Source organism: Pogona vitticeps, chromosome 2 (assembly GCF_051106095.1).
Source record: "Pogona vitticeps strain Pit_001003342236 chromosome 2, PviZW2.1, whole genome shotgun sequence".
NCBI lineage: Eukaryota > Metazoa > Chordata > Lepidosauria > Squamata > Agamidae > Pogona > Pogona vitticeps.
The window spans coordinates 198,584,448-198,603,730 of record NC_135784.1 but is presented as its reverse complement, the minus strand read 5'-3'; the positions used below and the strand labels follow the sequence as shown (position 1 = coordinate 198,603,730).

The 19,283-nt window shown below is 42.7% G+C and overlaps 1 long non-coding RNA gene across 1 annotated transcript; it reads left to right on the top strand.

Annotated features, from left to right (window-relative positions):
* The first annotated feature begins 396 nt into the window (after positions 1 to 396).
* Positions 397 to 18,436, top strand: LOC140704183 (uncharacterized). The gene is made up of 2 exons (XR_012083311.2): positions 397 to 464; positions 14,702 to 18,436. It is a non-coding gene; the product is annotated as an uncharacterized LOC140704183 (long non-coding RNA).
* Positions 18,437 to 19,283: the final 847 nt, after the last annotated feature.

Genomic DNA, 19,283 nt, shown 5'->3' with positions numbered 1-19,283 from the left:
ATCCTACCTTCTGCCAGGACTGGCTAATTTATTGTGAGCAATGGAGCGATAGGAAGGCTCTGTGGAGCTCATGGCAGCGGCAGAATCATGAGTGGTCAGTCTGGCCCCAGGGGGCTGGACCCTCATTATCTGCACCTGTGGGGGAATATTCTTATTCGTGTACAAATACCCCATCTCTAATCCTGATGTTTCTGCTGCACAGCTAAATACATTCAACCAGAAATTCAAAACTGTGCAACATGCGCATCCTGTTGTTTTCTAACAATAGTAGCCAAGCGGACTATCACTGAAGATAAAAGGGCCAGGTGGATCAGAACAGATGGCTGAAATAAACAAAGCGATGGAGTGGTGGAGACCACTTCATTCAGACACTGAGACACAAAGAAACCTGATGAAGCGATCTTGGAAGGACACCTGGAATTAAAGGTCAAATTGTGGCTCCTTGGAGTCCTCTAAAACTATAGGTAAGGGGGGGGGATTCTAAAGTCAGGGACACTCCTGTAATTTGAGCTTTAACTAGCGAACTTCTACAGCAGAATAGAGTCTCTATAAGATGCTTATTTTTAAAGAACAAAGTGGCATAGCATAGCCCTTCGTTGTGCCCGATAGCCCAAGAGTAGAAGTGACCACATTTCAGACTTCTGGGATCGATTTTTGTTTTAAATAGATTTCCAACTCTACCACTGGAGCCTGTTTTTTTTAAAAGGCTAATTAGGATTTAAGAAGTCTGAGCCTAGGAATTTGTTTTGAATACCAGCAGTGAATTGAGCTCATAGGCTTTGTATTTTAAAAAAACACACCAACAGCCTGATTCTGCCAAGCTCTGCATATTTTTGGTAGTAATGATTGTGGAAAGAGGGATAGTTGGAGAGTTATTTCGTTGATTCTAAAAAATTGTGAACCAGAAATCTTTGCCAGTCTGCTGCAAATCAGAAAAGGTCTACTGGTAGATCCAGATGTATCTTCTGCCCACATTTGCCCTACAAGCCCTTGATTCTAATCTGGAAATAACAAAGTGTCCCCCTAGAAAAAGGAGAGGTTTTTATGGAGTTTTTGGAAGGGCCTTTAAGGCCTTGCAAGTGTGTACATTCTTGAGGTAAAGTACATTTCTTTCTCACAACAAGGCTCCAGGGAGGCAGTTTTTTTGGCGTTTTTTCTTTTTAAAGGTTATTTTCACTGAGATTATCAAACACAACCAAAGGACCAGACAGGGAAGCTCTGCTTGGTTGATTCAGGTCAGTTCCAAGTTTCTATAGCAGTTAAGTAGCGGATGCTGTTCATAGGGAATACGTATTTAATTGTCCTAGGCAATTTTCAGGGCAAGAATTCACACTGCACCTCAAACTGCTACAATTTTCTCTAGGATCACAGATCACCCATCCACCTCTGTAACTAATACTGCCATCTTTCTTGCCTCATTTTTTTTCTGAAAAAAACCTTTTTTTTGGACTGGTGATATAGTCTGTGATTTATACTTGTGAAACTGCAGAATTTCTCTGACACAGTGCAAAATGGGAAAAGCATAATCAAAATTGTTCAGAAAAGAGACGAGAGATGCTCCCTTGATGGGGGTGTTCGAACTGTGCTGGCATACACCCTTCAACATGGCACAGGATGACACTACAGCAGAAATACCTCCCTCTAGTGAGTGCCTCTTGCCTCTCCTTCAAGCCATTTTTTTTAAAAAAGCATGCTTTTCCAGTTTAGTTCTATATGAGACAAGAACTGCAGTTTCACAAGTTGTTAAAACACCAACAATGACACTGGATTAAAAAAAAAAGCAGTGACAACAACCAAACAAAAAGGATGATTCGCCATCAATATCATCCCAGGACACACCTGCCATTGCCACTTTGGACCAATATGGGCTATCACAGTGAAAATAAGTGATGTGATTAGAAATACTTAAAAAAACAAAACAAAACAAAACATGAACTCCCATTGGCTGGACAAAGAGCAACGCACACCCCTGAGAAAATACTAGGATTACCAGCGATGTACATTGTGTAGTTGATGGAATATATACTGTACTATGAATTTAACTATGCCAAATCCAGCACCAGCTATGGGAGTTTGCAATTCTATTGCAAGTTGGCTGCCTTTGCTTCTGCTTATTTCACACACACACGTCTCCCTGTCCCTCTGTTCTCTGTTTCTCTTTTGCTCTCGTGACAGTGATCTGCCCCATGGAGAGAAACAGTGCATGAGACAGCAGCATATGGGGAGCTATGGAGGGGGAGGGAAAGAGGGCTTCAGTACACACACTCAAAAAAAAAATTACGATGTTCAGTGCTTGTTATTGGTGACATAACATTATTTTCTAAGGCAATGGCTCCCAACCTTGGGCAGCCCAGAAGTTCTTGGATTGCAATGCCCAGAAGCCTTTACCACCAGCTGTGCTGTCTGGGGTTTCTGGGAATTGCAGTCCAACAACACATGGGTTACCCAAGGCTGGGTACCACTGTTCTAATATAAGTGATTATTTCCAAACTTCGGGTGGAGCTAGGCAAGGACCGAAGAGGTGTGAGAAGAACCTGGCAGATTACTGAGCATAATGGCATTTTAGATCCCAGTGCTGGTAACCTGGTAGTTGCTAAGTTCTTCAAGGTGAGGAAGGGTTTTATCCTGCACTCACCTTTCCTCAGACAGAATTTTCTATGCCTTCAAATATCCCTTTAGACTATAACCTTTCCCTGATTTCTCACCACCTTCTCCATCTTCTTCATCGTCCAAATAAAACAAACTCCAGGAAAAAAAAGATGGCAACCTTGTCCGGTAGTATCTCAAAGAGTTTTTCATCTAGAAGTAAAATGTGTGCTCACCCATGTTATTACACTTTCCAGGTGTATTTATGGAATTCCTACATTGGTTGGTTTCTGTTTGCTCCTTGCTATTTTATCACAATATTTATTTCCTTGAAATGTGCCATAAACAGAGGTGGAGACTTGAGTTATGGGACTTGCTGTGAAGTCAGACTTAAGTCATACCAGTGACTCAAGTAGGATTTGTCTTAGTTTTTTTCCCCCAATGACTTGGGCTTGAGACTTGGAACACACCTACCTCCTCCCCTTTTTTCTGAGAAACAAAGCTTGTTTTTAATAGGGACTCGGACTTGGGACTTGGTAGCAAAGACTCAGACTTGGGACTTGGACCCAAAGACTTGCCAGCATCCCTGGCTGTAAATGATATATAGACTAATGTATACCTGTAAACACCATGTTCTTCTGAGTAGTATTATGAAACCCAGATTCCCAGTCACAGGTGAACATTAACTTACAAGAGATTGAGAACCACTGCCCCAGATGATTTGGACTACATCTTCCATTATCCCCAGCCAACCCTTACTATGTTGGCTTCTTCTCCCTTTCTCTGCTCTCCTGGTCAGCTAGAGCCCAGTCAACTGTTTCCCCACACGGGGAAGAGCAAAGCATATATGTTGTGATTCCACCAATGCCCACCCACTTCATGAATCACTTTGATATTTTCTTCAGCTGATTGCTAAACATGCAAAGAAAATGAGCAGGGATTGGTGTAATGGCACCTGCTGTCCAACAAAAAAAAGGGGGGGCTTTTGTGATGTCATTGAGGCCTTTGTGACATATTTAGAGAGAGTAAGGCACTTACCTGAAGTGCCAGATGCTAGCTGGTGTGTGGCAGCTTTCACCCCAACCCCCTTTGGCCATCTTTCTCTGCTGGAGGACAGCTGTGTGTTCCAGGCCACATGTCCCATCTTCTAGGTCCGTTTCTTGCCTTCACTTATAATGGAAGGTGCTTCCCCAGGAAGTAAGGGAGAAATCATTCCTCTGGGCGGTTTCTTTGGGAGGAATTAGAGACATTTTGATCAAGCAGCACAATATAGTCAGAGAGTGTGGTTACACTAGGGGAAAAGACCCTGTACTTGAATCGAGTTTAGCATGTTTTTTTTTAATGGTGGCTGTATGACATTCATGGAAGCATGGATTATTTTGACAGGGAATCATTTTATTTTGATCGGTATTTTATTTTTACACCAGAGGGTAATTTATTTTAACTCGGATGTCAAATTCATTTATTTTGAATCGTTTTGCATGCGTAGACACCTCTGTTGGTGGAAAATTGTGTCCGTGGGGGTTGCCATTCACAAGTGTGACTTCTGTGCTCCCTCTCCTTGTGTTTGTGTGTGTCTCCCTCCTTCACAAGTTTAGGAGTGCTTATTTAATCAAAATATCTGGTCAGTTTCAGCCCCAGCTCCTTCTCTCTTCCCTTGGCAAGCCTTGTCAGTTTCACCCCTGGGCTCTCTGTCTTCCTCTCCTTCTTCACCTCTTGTATATATATATATATATCTGTGTTTGTCTGTCTTCCTAGGTGCAGGGCTTCAGGGAAAGCTATGTTTAAATTTTTTTCCCTCTCTGTGATTCTCTTCTAGATCTATATTAAATTGCAAGAAAATTTAATATATGTGTAACAGCATAGGAGCAGTGGCTGTGAGTGGGAGCCAGCTTGAGGTTGGGTGGATGCACGACAAAGCTTCAAATCCGTGATTCTAAAAGCCGGTGTAACCCCCTCAACAAATGTGCAACACAGTTTAAAAATGGATTAACAGTTTTCCTAACAGGATGCACACACAGACCCCAGAGCCACATGACTACCATGTGACTGAATTCAAATCCCCTGGCCTCTCACTCAATTTATTTCAATGGTGTAACTGCTCTCTGATCTAGTTCAAATAGCGAACCCTCCAAAGTAGATCTCTTTGCTTCTTGCCAGCTGTAACAGCTAGGGAAATGGGGCCAATAGGTCTGAGGTTTAATTTTGTTTGTTTGACTTCTATTCTACCTTTCTTCCAAAAATAAGACTCAGTAAGGTAAAAAAGAGGTATAAACAAAAATAGATGCAAAGAGCCTAGAATGGGATAAGGGTATAACTAGGTTGCTTTACTCAGAAGGCCCTTGTTCCATAATTGTGGAAGAATTATATTCTATATTCTACAACTATTCTAGCCATGCTACCTGGGGATTCTGGGTGCTGTACTTCAAGAAGGTAACTTTTCAAAAGGTTTTTCTCCCTACCCTGACAAAGCAGAGGGAACCGTGTTTGTTTGTTTGTTTTGCAAAATTTATTCTGTGCCATTTTGCTAATCAATGAGATTCAAGGCAGCTTAAATATGACAAGAGTAGAAAGTGAGACTGAGGTTAAAAATCTGTTATGAATTTTCCATCTGGTGCCTGTGAACAGGTTTGTCACTGCAGATCTGCCTTTACACCAGTGGTTCTTAACGTGGGCGATAATGCCCCCCAGGGGGCGATTTTATTTTTCAGGGGGGCGGTAGAACGAAAAGGGGCGGCAAGGGGGCGCTGGAGCAGAAGGGGGCGGTAGGGGGGCGCTGGAGCAAGCCAAACCTGTTAAGATGGCTGCAGCCTTTTTACAGTGTGCATGAATATATATTTTCCTCCAATCTTAATTTAGTTTCAGAGTTTTCGTCTTGAAATTTTTAGTTCCTGCATTGCGGTTTGTTTTTATGCCCTTTTAATATTTATTTTTGAGTCTTTAAATTCGCTTGCAACTAAATCATTAAATGTTACTTTTTTGGGGCATTTCATTTTCTTGGAATTGAATTTTGTTCTCAGGGGTCACTGGATTTAAGTGTCTTAAACAAACAAACAAACAAATAAACAAACAAACAAACAAACAAGATATCACCGTGGGGAGGGGGGCGATGATAACTTCCTCAATGGCTCAAGGGGGCGTTTCTTTCAAAAAGGTTAAGAACCACTGCTTTACACGACACTTAGCCACATTACAAAGGAATGGGAATAGCCTTGAGATATTCCTGTGACCTGTCTCACCGACAGCAGATTTTTACAAGGTTGCTTCCGGATTCAGGACCATTCAGGAATGTCTTGATCAGCAAAGGAGGGATGGGCCATATCTTCCCTTCCAAATATGAATGGCATTATGTCTTTGTGAAAGGAAAAGACAGAGACAGCAGTTAAGTTATGGGAGAGAGACAGGCTGAGAGAGAGAGAGAAGGCTGGCCTGAGCTGGAGGCTCTGTGAACTTAAATATACCTGGGCAGCAGGGTAGGTGAGACCTTTGTTAGACCAATCCTCAGCCAAAGAACAGGAACTGTTATTTCAGTGTGAAGGAAGGGTGATGGTGAGGGAATGTTGAGTGGCTGGCAGTCTTCTATCTAGCAAGTTTGTTGACAGTTCAGTCAACATTGCCAGAGGTGGAATTTAAAACTAATACTCCTGGCTTCATTTGACAGCCCTCATTTTTAAACTAGCACAAACATCTAGCCATGATTTTCGGAACAGTGTTATTTTATTTTGTTGTGTTGCATTGTTTTGTGTCACATTGCGCCATCCATAGATAAGTGGTGTCCTGTCTCCACGTTTCCCATGTAGAAGCCAGCTGGGACTGGCAGTTGACTCTTATTTCATGACTGGCAATGAGACAGTGTTCTTTATCATTCCTGAGGCAGGAGACCAGTTTTGGGAGCCATGAGTAGGTTTCGTGGCATGTGCAACCCAGCCTCTTAACAGAGGAGAAACCTCTAGGACATTCCGGGGAGTGACCAGGAAGCTGCTCCTGCTGACTTCCAAGGTCTGCTGCTTTGAGACAGTTGCCTTGCTCTGCTCAATGGCCACAGAGCTAAACCTGATAAGGGGTGCCTCTCTCACAAGATATGGTGTGGGATCCGTAGACATTGAACTGCTCCATTAGTGTATTAAGCAGTGTCTTGTCTTAGATCTTAACATTTGTAGTTTTGTAAATAAATGGAAATATTATGAAATGCTTTAAGCTTCTTGTGGCCTTCTTCCACAGTTGGGTGGCCAACTGCAGCTAATTTTGTGCTGTGGTACCATCCAGGGGCCAGACAAACTCTCAAAAATGCTGTGTAAAAATATATATATATCTAAAATTGGACATGGCTAGATGGCCACATCTGGTTTTGAAAAATGGATGTGCTTTGGAGTTAAATAGTGCAGGGGCCATGCCCTACAACCTGCTGAATAGGCGAGTTGCCACATCTGGGGGCTTTCACAAGCAGGAGCTCATGTTTTTGGAACGAAATGGGGGGAGTTAGGGGATGCAAAAACAGCATTAGGCCTGCATGCAGTTCTGGGGCTTCATGTTGCGCACCGTGTCCCAAATGAAAGTAGACCTGCATAAGGCCTCAAAGCCCTGGAACTTCTCAACATTTAGGGAAGTTGGACATATGTGGCAATGTAAACACATTTGGTATAACTCAGACTATGGAATGCCCTCCCGACTGAGATTCGTCTGGCGCCGACACTGATGACATTTCGGCGCCAGGTCAAAACCTTCCTGTTCCAGAAGGCTTTTAACTGAAATAATATTAACTGTGGGTCTGATGGCAATTTTATATATATTTTAATTGTATTTTAATTGTACATATCTTTATTGTATTTTAAATGCTGTAAGCCGCCCAGAGACCTTTGGGTAGTGTGGGCGGCATATAAATTAAATAAATAAATAAATAAATAATAAAATAAATAAAACACCCAGAAGAGGACTCAGCAATACTTTTTCTGAGATCATTTATCTGGAAGGCCCTGGGAAGACTCATTCCCAGGAAAAAGCTGGGATCTCCCCCCCCCCCCTCCTTAGTCCCAGACACTGTCACCCTTGCTTGTGTGAGCAAATGTTTATTATTCGTCTTATTCATTAGTTGTACCTATAGCTTGCCTTTTATCCAGTGAGCTCAAGGCAGCATAACATGTGGGTCTCGTCCTCCGCAGCTTATGCTCACAACAACAACCCTACAAGATAGATCAAGCTAAGAGGAATTGTCTGGTACAAGGTCCCCCAGTGAATTTCACAGCTCAGTGGGAACTGCTAGAATTCCAGTCTAGCAATGCAACCACTACACTGCACTATCTCTCAGTCAAGGGGAAAACAGGCAACCCCCAGAATCATGGAGTTCAAACAATTATTATAGAAATTTACATGATTTTTTCCTGCCCCACACTTTGTATAGAAAATGTAGTGACTTCTTAAAGTTGCAGCTGCCTTTATTAGTTCTAGGTAGAGATGGGCATGAGCAAGGAAAATGGCAGTTTGTGATGGTTCCTGGTTTGTTGCTATTCATGAAGCACAAAGCATGAACCATGAACGTTCAGGAGCTTACCAACGAAATGAACCGTTTCATGGTCCACGTAAGTTGGGACTTCCAGGAGTGGTAGAATGGCCACTGTATCAGTTAGAGATGCGAGACTTGCCGCAATTCTTCAGCTGCCTCTTATCCCCATCCTCTCCATGTTTGGTAAAGATTGGATTTGGGACATATGAGTTATAGCGCCCCCCCCCCCAAGTTGGTTTTCCCTAGAAAGTGCTCTTTAACCAGGATTTATTTTTTTTTTTTGCTTCGTAGTTCATTTCATATCCATCTCTAGTTCTGGGTAATTATTTCTTTGATGATGATGATGATGATGAAGAAGAAGAAGAAGAACAACAACAACAACAACAAAAACAAAATCAGCATATCTTGTTATTTCAGTTCTGGCATTTGCTGTTGTTTATTTGGAATTCTATTTATGCTCTTCTTACTACACAGACTTGCTATGGATGAAGGTGTAGTTCAAGAAAAGCATATTGCCCTCCCTCGACCCCAGGGCAAATAAGGACACACAGAGAAGTGGGTATACAGTAAATGGCCACAACTGAGATCCACTTGTCTAGAGATCGACTGCCATCTAGTGGGAAATGTTTATACATCTTTTTGGGTATCTTGTGTTGGTGATTTTCCAGGAGCGGGATGTGTGTGTGGGCGTGTTAAGCCTTGTTCATCTGTTGCAGCGGAAGCAACAAAGAGACTCATGGCACCTTAAGGACAAACATGTTTTCCTTGGAAGAAGCTTTCATGGCCCGTAGCCCACTTTGGCATCTGAAGAAAGACAATCTGAACACTTCTGCCAAAGAAAACGTGTTAGTTTTTAAGGTGCCACGAGTCTCTGTTGTTTTATGGACTGATCCTTTTAAAAACTCCTCAATAGACTTTTTAGCAGGCTAAAGCAGAGAGAGATGAAGTGGAAACCAAAGCCATTCCAACAAACCTGCTGAAGGATTATTTAATTTTCTTCCTTTTGCCTCCTCAGCCCCCTTTCCTTTTTAGACTACAAGATGGCCAGTAGCTGTTTTTAAAGTGATGGGCAATGCCCATGGCTTCCTGCTCCACTTTATAAGATAGGTCAGGCTGAGAGCATGATTGGCCCAAAGCACTGGCACCTTGTGGCCACTGTGGTTGGTGGGGCAGAAGGCACAGCAACCAATGGTTTATGGAGCTGGGAGCCAAAATGGGCATTCACACATGCACATGAGCAGGGAGGGAGGCAAACATTCACATACCCACCCGTACATGTACAGGGCCTCTCTGCCTCTGGTAAGAAGTCAGGCAGAGGTTGGTTGACTGAGATAGCCTGAATCATCAGTGACCCAGGGTCACCTGCAGAGTTTCATGGCTCAGTCAGGACTAGAATCTAGATCTTCAAAATTCCAGTTTCATATTCTGCAACCGTTTGTGACTCTAAAAAGATGTCTCCATTTCGTAGGGAAGGGTAGTGGTGGAATTAGGTCTTCTTTGTCTGGCCAGTGCATGCACACATTATTTGTCATACTTAAAAAGGATACGTGGAAATGTAAAAGGAAGCTTTTTCTAAGTACTGTGTATGTTTGTGTGGACTTACAACAACCCTTTCCAGGGTTTTCAAGGCAGAGAATACTCAGAAGTGGTTTACCCTTCCCTTCTTCTGGGGGCGCCCTGTAGTTGTGTAGCTTGCCCATGACTACACGGGCTGGCTCTGATCTCAGGAGGCACAATGAGGAATCGGACTCCCAACCTCTTGTTCCACAGCTGGAAACTGAAACCACTGAGCTATCCAGCCAGCTGGACTTTACAAGAGATGAATATACATTCCACATAAGCATCTTCCAATATGCTTCTTCTAGAAAAATAAATAAGCAGGCAAACCAGTCTGACAAGAAACAAATGCATCCAATTCACATTAATACATGTCCCCTAAAAATTGGTGTCTTCATAATGCCATATTCAAGCCTCTAAAAAGGCACTGCCTATCCTTTTTGAGATCCAAAGCTTTGTTGGAAGCGGAGAGAAACACAAAAACATTTTGCACCAAGAAATGCTTGAGTGATGGATTAAAATAATTAGGAGAACCTAGGCAGGGAGGAAGAAAACAGGAGGAAAACAAGAGGAAGTGAAGAACAGGAGGAGAGCCTAGAGATTCAGATGAATGTTAGACCAGGAAAGAACAGAAATGTTGGGACAGAAGGTGGAGGCAAGATTGAAAAGCAGAGACGGAGGAACACAAAAGGAAGGGGAGGTTTGGGAGGAAAACGAGGAAGGAAAAAAAAGAGAAGGGGATCAGTGGAATAAAGAGAAGAAGAGGAAGAGAACAAAGTAGAGAGAAGAAAAAAGCAGCAGGAAGAGCATGGCAGGAGGAGGAAGAGGAGAGGAGGAAGAGAATGGCAGCAGGAGGAAGAAGAGGGCAAAAAAAAAAAAGAATTAAAAGGAAAAGAAAATCCTAGAAAGTGAAGCATGGGGTAGACAAGGGTGGGAAGAGGAAGGAGAAGATGTATGAGGGAGGGGTGGGCAAAGTGGAGGAGTGGAGGAGGTTTTGGAGAGGGAGGAGGAGGAGAGGAGGAAATGTGGGGTATGGGTTGAGTTGGGAAGGAGGAGGAGAAGGATAAAAAGGAACTCAGGAGGCAGAAGAGACGGAGAGCGGTGACATATAGGGAGAGCTGAAGTAGAAACCCTGGTGGAAGCAGGGCTGAAGCAAATCCATAGGGACACATAGGTGAATCAATTGCAGACTGGAGTTGGAACGAGGATAAATGCAATCTAGTGGGTAAGACATATTTATTTTATTTTATTTTATTTATTTTTTGGACTTATATACCGCCCCATAGCGCTTCAAGCACTCTCTGGGCAGTTTACAGTTTTAATTATACAGGCTACACATTGCCCCCCCCCCCCAGCAAGCTGGGTACTCATTTTACCGACCTCGGAAGGATGGAAGGCTGAGTCAACCTTGAGCCGGCTACCTGGGATTTGAACCCCAGGTTGTGAGCACAGTTTTAGCTGCAGTACAGCAGTTTAACCACTGCGCTACGAGGCTCTATCATAGGAAGGATCAGGAAGGATGGAAAATGTAGGAGGAAGAGGCAGGCAGAGTTAGCAACTTCTGAGTTAACAAAACGTATGTGAACTGGGCAGATCCTAAGATCCTAGGGTACAGTTAAAGAAAAGAAGAGGAGGGAGTTGAATTTATTTACATTGCAGCTGTTTTCAGAAGTAAAAGTCGAGATCATTGTGAGACTTTGTTCCATTTTTAGTGATGCAGCAACAGACTATTATAGACTGAATAAATACAACATCAACCTGGCAAGAAAAGAACCTTCATCCAGTGTGTCCTGGGAGATCCTCTTGGGCTGTGGTCTTTGTTCCAGGTTCCATGAAAATTCTCGTCAATTTACTAGAAAAGTTACAATGAGTTTTTTTACAAGTAGCCACTAGAGGACGGTATGTATCAAGTTATTAACATGATTCCCCCCCCCCCCAGCCTGTTCCTGTCAGGAATGTTTATTAGGTGCAATTTATTGCAATATTATTTTTTTTAACTGACCTTTCCCCATTAGCAGCATCCTCATCCAACCCACAGAGCCTATCTACAAAGAGCCTATCTATCCTATCTCTGTGGATTAGACTGTGGCTGGGAGGTGGGGAATGGCTTTCCATAAGGAACAAAACAAGTATTCAGTGAAGGCCTTCAACTGGAGATCTCTACCAAAAATCTAAGGAGTGAGGAGGGGATGGAAAAATGAAATGGGGTTGGTGGAGAGCAGGAAACCATCCCACTGTATTTCTTAGTCCTGTGTTGGGGCTGGTGGAAAGTCTCTGGGGGAGGAAACTGTTTGGAGGAGAGGCAGATGGAGTTGACACTCCTCGCTAAATTGGACCACCACCCTCACTTTATAAAAAAGATGTGGCACAAAGCTGACTTCTGTGATGTGCGTCTCCATCAAAGGTAGCTTGGTCCTATAGAAGCCCCCAAAATATTGCTGTGGTGATCCCACTGTGGCCAATGAACAGAACAAACTCTGTTAGTTTTCACTTGGTTGTGAGAGAGGCATTGCCCTGGGTTAGGAGAGCCAGTGTCACAAGAACCTTCAGACACTACATGGGAGAAACTTTTGGACTGTGCTCTTTGATGGGATCCTGTAGTAAAAATAAGCTTGAGCTTAAAAGGTAATTTCTTCTTGACCCAGAGATCTCCAAGTAGGAGTTTTCACAGGCTGTAAGCCCCATCCAGATTTCCTCCAGGGGACCAGAACTCTTGATAGCAACAGTCTCACACTCCTTAGTATCTGCTAGCCCAGTGGTTCTTAACCTTGGGTTACTCAGGTGTTTTTGAACTGCAGCTCCCAGAAACCCCAGCCAACACAGCTGGTGGTGAAGGCTTCTGGGAGTGGCAGTCCAAAAACACCTAGGTAACCCAAGGTTAAGAACCACTGTGCTAGCCAACAGAGGGCAACAAGGTGAATGGTGTTGACATAAAAGTAATGCAAGAAAACTGACTGGAGACCAGAGAGCAACTCCTTTACCTGAGGACAAGAACAGAGCCTAGGAAGAGGATCAGGCCCAGGAGAGGTCTAAGAAGTTCAGCTGGACCCTAGGAATTCACTAGAATGAGTTGTCTTGGATCTGTTCTTGTTTGTCTGATCCATAGAGTTCCTCGTGTCAACTGGCATAAGTATTCCTTGCCCGTTATCTCCTCTGACCATTAATTCAAGAAGACAGTTTGTAGGATATGTTTCTTCCAGACATTTCCATTCACTTGGCATCCCCAGCACTGGACTGATCTATGTTGCAGTCCTGCATATGTGTATTTATAGATACAGGCTCAGCCCACCAGACAGACAGACAGACAGATGGCCAAGTGCAAAGGCTGATACAGTGGGAAACATGGGCCTCATTATCATGGGGAGCTGGGAAATCTTGTTGATGTGAGGGAAGAGTCTCAACAGAGTCTTGACATGGTAAGACTCAGAAAATCACTGAGAAAGAGATGTATGTTTTTTTTTGAGTACTTATCCAATCTCTGCTGTGGACCAAATTAGGCATGACCTTAAATACATTCTTATACTTAATGCCCATGTTTTTAACAAGTACAGATAGGATGGGGCTAATAGCTCTGAAGATCACAGAAGGTAAAGAGGGAGATTTTCATATTCTACTGTGGTCTTTGTGAAAGCCCTTCTGCTAAAGCTGCTATTTACATTGGGAGGAAATCCTTCTTGGACAACAAGGCAACATTTTCCTCAATATATTTCATGCCATATCTATGTGTACTGAGGCAGTCATTTCTGGTGGTAAATGCTGGGTGGGGGTATCAAAATGGTGGAAGGAGAGAGGATGAAGATCACAAAGCCATTCACTATGATCCACTTAAACTAGCTTGCTGCCTTCATGTATGGTGGAAGATGTCATCCGATGGCCAGCCTTGAAGACAGTTTGGATTGTCACAGTCAGCTATTGTACATGGATAGGGAGGAAGCACCATCTTGTTCTTTGCCTCGGACAATAGAGGAGCATTCAGACATGGAAGTACATTCTGAGTTAGACAGCCCAGGAATTGATATATCACATGATGGTTCTGATCATGCATTTCATCTCCAAGAAACTGCTGCCACAGTGTAAAGTCTGCATATTTTGAAGTTTGGAGAGGTGTGTTTTAGTTTCACTGGATTAACATTGTGGACAACATGGGTGGTCATTTTGCACAGGATCAAGATTGTCTCTCTGATTCCCTCTCTTACACATACACCACACACATGCTACAAAAGCACCACTGAGGACCAGCCAGGATTCAATAAAATGTTATTTTGTTTTATCAGTGAAGATTGATATTAAGGTTTGCTATTTATTTATTTGTGACTTGATTATCCACATCCCCGGTGGTGCTGCGGGTTAAACTGCAGAAGCCTCTGTGCTGCAAAGTCAGAAGACCTGCAGTCGTAAGATCGAATCCACACAACTGAGTGAGCTCCCGTTGCTTGTCCCAGCTCCCGCCAACCTAGCCATTCGAAAGCATGCAAAAATGCAAGTAGATAAATAAGTACCACCTTGGGGGGAAGGTAATGGCATTCTATGTCTAATCGTGCTGGCCACGTGACTATGGAAACTGTCTACGGACAAACACTGGCTCTATGGCCTGGAGATGGAGATGAGCACCACACTCTAGAGTCGGACATGACTAGACTAAATGTCAAGGGGAACCTTTACCTTTACCTCTCCACATCCCAGGAAAAGTACCTCTTTAATTTGGTTATAATTCAGTTGCTTCACAATCATGGGTTTATTATGAGCTTCCCTATGCAGTAGCCCATTTGAGATGCACCGCCACATATTTTGTATCGATCTCAACTTCCACGCAAGCAGGTGCCTTATTCTAATCTCCTCATTTCGAGCAGCATTAGCTGCTAGATTTGCTACTTCATAAACTCAATCTCATTTTGCAGTTTCAGAGGCCCAATTTAGGAGCCTTCCAAGTTTGTGATGATAGAAAAGAGTAGCTGTACTTCCAGATCTCTTATATGCATTGTCATAAAGCCTGAAATTTTATGTCACTTAATGAAATATTTTTTTTCCATTCTACTTGGCTTTACTGTTTCATCACAGGCACGAACTGCAATCAATCACCCGCCGAAAATCTCATCAGTGATATTCAACTATTGATTTCCTCTTCCAAGGATCAGAGAGAGAATTTTGTCCAGGCTTCTAAAGAAGGCAGGGCCCAAGGAGAACAGTGCAATTCCCCACATGTCTATTTAAAAGTACTGTACATTCCACTGTTTTCAGTTGGATTTGCTCCAAAGTAAGCGTGCATATCACTGCAGCCAAAATGCTCTAGCATCTTCATGTTTTGGAATTATGCAAAACAGAAGTCCACTCTTTCATATATAAACAATTACCCAATATTTTGTTTGTTTATTTATATGATACATTTCTTGGCCTATAGTATTTTGAAGCTGCTTTTGTAACATCCGCACACATGGCCAATATTGGGAGTAAGAAATGTAGCTGTGAGCCATATCTAGTCAAGGAAAATCAAAGTAACATTAACTCGAGTCAAAATAAATATCAATTTTTTATCTGTTTCAGTCACTTGAATTTTAAAGCACAGCCCAAAAATAACGCTTCTGATAACAATGACATTTAAAACACATTTTGCTCATATCCTTTTAGAAATCAATTTCCCAGTGAACGTGTGTGCTAATTTTGAGACGTAGATTTTGCCAGTTCCTTTTGACTGGTCCTGTTTTGTCATCATTCTCCAAAACGAATAAGGGCGTGCGACACTGACTCCTGTTATTAGCAGGCATTCTGGGACTTCTCAATGAATCATCCTAATAGAAATACAAAGAGCCTTGCATTTTGCTGCTGCCTTGCTCAAAAGCCATTATTTACGTCTTTTTCCTTTTCTTTCGCCTCAGTGCCCTATTCTCAGGAGTCTTCAGCTCTGTCTTCTAGCTATAATCTCATGGTTGACTGTGAGCTCCCTTTTGGTCCTGGCATGGTTTTGTTGTTTAGTCGTTTAGTCATGTCTGACTCTTTGTGACCCCATGGACCAGAGCACGCCAGGCCCTCCTATTTTCCACTGCCTCCCGGAGTTGGGTCACATTCATGTTGGTTGCTTCGATGACACTGTCCAACCATCTCATCCTCTGTCGTCCCCTTCTCCTCTTGCCTTCACACTTTCCTAACATCAGGGTCTTTTCCAGGGAATCTTTTCTTCTCATGAGATGGCCAAAGTATTGGAACCTCAGCTTCAGGATCTGTCCTTCCAGTGAGCACTCAGGCTTGATTTCCTTTAGAATGGATAGGTTTGTTCTCCTTGCAGTCCAGGGGACTCTCAAGAGTCTCCTCCAGCACCACAATTCAAAAACATCAATTCTTCAGTGGTCAGCTTTCTTTATGGTCCAGCTCTCACTTCCATACATCACTACAGGAAAAACCATAACTTTGACTATTCAGACTTTTGTTGGAAAGGTTATGTCTCTGCTTTTAAAGATGCTGTCGGGGTTTGTCATTGCTTTCCTCCCCAAAAGCAGGCATCTTTTAATTTTGTGGCTGCTGTCTCCATCTGCAGCGATCATGGAGCCCAAGAAAGTAAAATCTGTCACTACCTCCATCTCTTCCCCTTCTATTTGCCAGGAGGTGATGGGACCAGTGGCCATGATCTTAGTTTTTTTGATGTTGAGCTTCAGACCATTTTTTGCACTCTCCTCTTTCACCCTCATTACAAGGTTCTTTAATTCCTCCTCACTTTCTGCCATCAGAGTGGTATCATCTGCATATCTGAGGTTGTTGATATTTCTTCCGGCAATCTTAATTCCGGCTTGGGATTCTTCCATTCCAGCCTTTCGCATGATGTATTCTGCATATAAGTTAAATAAGCTGGGGGACAATATACAGCCTTGTCATACTCCTTTCCCAATTTTGAACCAATCAGTTGTTCCATATCCAGTTCTAACTGTTGCTTCCTATCCCACGTATAGGTTTCTCAGGAGGTATATAAGGTGGTCAGGCACTCCCATTTCTTTAAGAACTTGCCATAGTTTGCTGTGGTCCACACAGTCAAAGGTTTTTGCATAGTCAATGAAGCAGAAGTAGATATTTTTCTGGAACTCTCTGGCATTATGGTTCCATAAAGAGGTCCTGATATCATGTCATCCTCTCTCAAAATCAGGCTGATCTCGAAAAGCTGAGATGGTGAAGTGGGAGGCAGATTGGCGGGGAGGGGGGAGTGTTCATGATGACTGCATGGATTGCAACCATCTAGAATAAATCAAATTTGAAGTACAGCATTTCATTGATACGGCATAAAAATATTTCTGTTTCTTGCGGATAATGACAACATGACAGGACATCAAATATTCCATGTCAATGTCTGCCAATAATGAATTACAATTTAAATATCTGTGCTTTTGGCAGTGAATTAAAGGCACTCAACTCAAAAGTCTTCGCAAACCATCAGTTGATTATGAATTTGGTTTGGCAAAATGAGCCAGGTGAAGATTATTAAGGGTAAGATGATGTGACATTATGGCCTTCCAGATTGTTGTACCATGGAGAGAACATCCTAATAATCCCATGTGATCCTATAAAATACATGCATGATGATTGCTAATTGGAAGAACTGATTTTCTCTCAAGTTCCTTGCTGAGTTGTCACTGCTTCTCCCAGCACACTCGGTCTGTTTCTGAGACTTAAATATAAATTTCTATTTTGTAAATATGGTGCCAACTTAAGCGTCCAAAAATGCTTTGGGTTCTCTCTGAGGTCAGCAAATCTTAGGTTTCCAGAGCACTATCAATGGTGAAGGAATGAACTGATGCTGGAAATCATCATCAGTAGTTCTTTGGAATTCAGCAATGGCTGGAGCAATCAGTACAGCTGGCACACAGAGAACAAATATTATACAACCACAAGGGGCCAGCATGAATGTGGTAATGAGATATAAAAGCACCAGTCCTCAGAATGCTTTATGTGCAATGCCTGGGCTTAGTTCCATACAACAGCTTGCAAAACTCCCTTCAGTTCTATGCTGAGCATTGTATAGAAATCATGGTTATAGTGATTTCAGTGAGCTTCTGTTAAAATATTTACATCACCCCCCTTTGTCTAAGCGTCTTCGGATGTGGCATAGCCAGTTTTGTGCTGTCAAGTTGGAACTAACTTATAGTGTCCCTAATAGGACTTTCAAGGTAAGTGAGATACAAAGTGATGAAACACTGAACAGTTACAAAGCAAATGAAAAATGACACCTTTCCACAAGAGAATGTGATGCATATGAATCCTAAACTCAGAAGGTCAGACTCAAAACATGGTCACGGAACGCCAAAGCTGGGAGAAAGAGACATGTTTTAAGGCAGTCTCTCAATGAGGCCAGAGTTGACAGCTGTCGGGCCTCTAGTGTAGGGAATTCCAGAATGCCACAGCAGGAAAGAATCCCCCCCTTCCCGTGTCTCCCAGTGGCTGGAACACAGAGAAGAGCTTTCATGGTAGATGTTTGGTTAGATATGGGGAGAGGGGGAGGGATGCTCCATCAGGTGTAACAACAAACTCTCTTGACTTCTGACACCGGCTGGAGGTAACAGCAGATGACTGTGGAGTACATGGGAAATGCCCGTGGACAAGGTGTTCAGGTGAATAACTGGAATAGGGCCCTGTCGTCATCTTATCTGGACTCCAGGAGGAACTCAGTTGGAAGCACAGCCTAATGCTTACCTCACCACTTGAGGCTGTGGTGGTAGAAGGGAGGCCTTCAGCTGCTCAATAGGCCCTTTGTCTCTGAGGCTAGGCATTCATGTAGGTCATTTCTCTCCCCATCCTCCTGGTGGTGAGGATGAAAGATCCAGAGCTAGCTTCAAATCCCCATTGTGTTTCTTGATCTCATTGTCTTTTGAGGAGGGGGGTGATCTGGGAAGAACTCCATTTGTGGGGCGTTGTGGGCTTTTTCAATGACAGGAGTCACAGTAAGTTTCTGCTCCTTATTTTTGCAATAGGCAGTTTTCTAGACATATTTATAATCAGATCACTTGTTTATAGTCACTTAAGAAATATTTGACCATATAATTAAGAATACATCTTAATTTTTTTAAAAAAATCACTCTGTTTCCTAATAAAGAGTTGAAATGCAAACATACACACCACCTTAAGATCTGTGAGTCCACTGATGTGAGCAATCATTAAACCAGTGCAGGTCCCAACTATTCCATGCATAGTTGACCTACGGCTATTCACCACGTGGTGGCTATTCTTAACAAAGCTGGTCCTACTTCCAGGACTAACTTGAAAGCAGCTGTCAGATCTTATGTTCTGTTGACTCTGCTGTGGAGAAACTAGGGTTACCTCCCTCCCACATACACACATTTCTGCATATGTACACACAGACACATACATGTTGCACACGTTCGCTGTATACACACTATTAATGCTTTTGCAAGTTAAACCAATTTTAGAGCAGTGCTGAATGACTCATCATATCTGTCTAGTTACACTAAAAAATTTACAGTTCATATTAACATCACAAGTTCCTTTCTTTTTTGTTTCCTCATTTCTATGGTGGCCCGGTTCATATAGATGTGCTGCTAATACGTTTGACTTATTATGTTTCATCAACTCATTTCCAACATGTGATGACCCTGTAAATTAATGTGTTCCAAAAAGTCATGTCACTTACAGCCCTGCTCAGGTC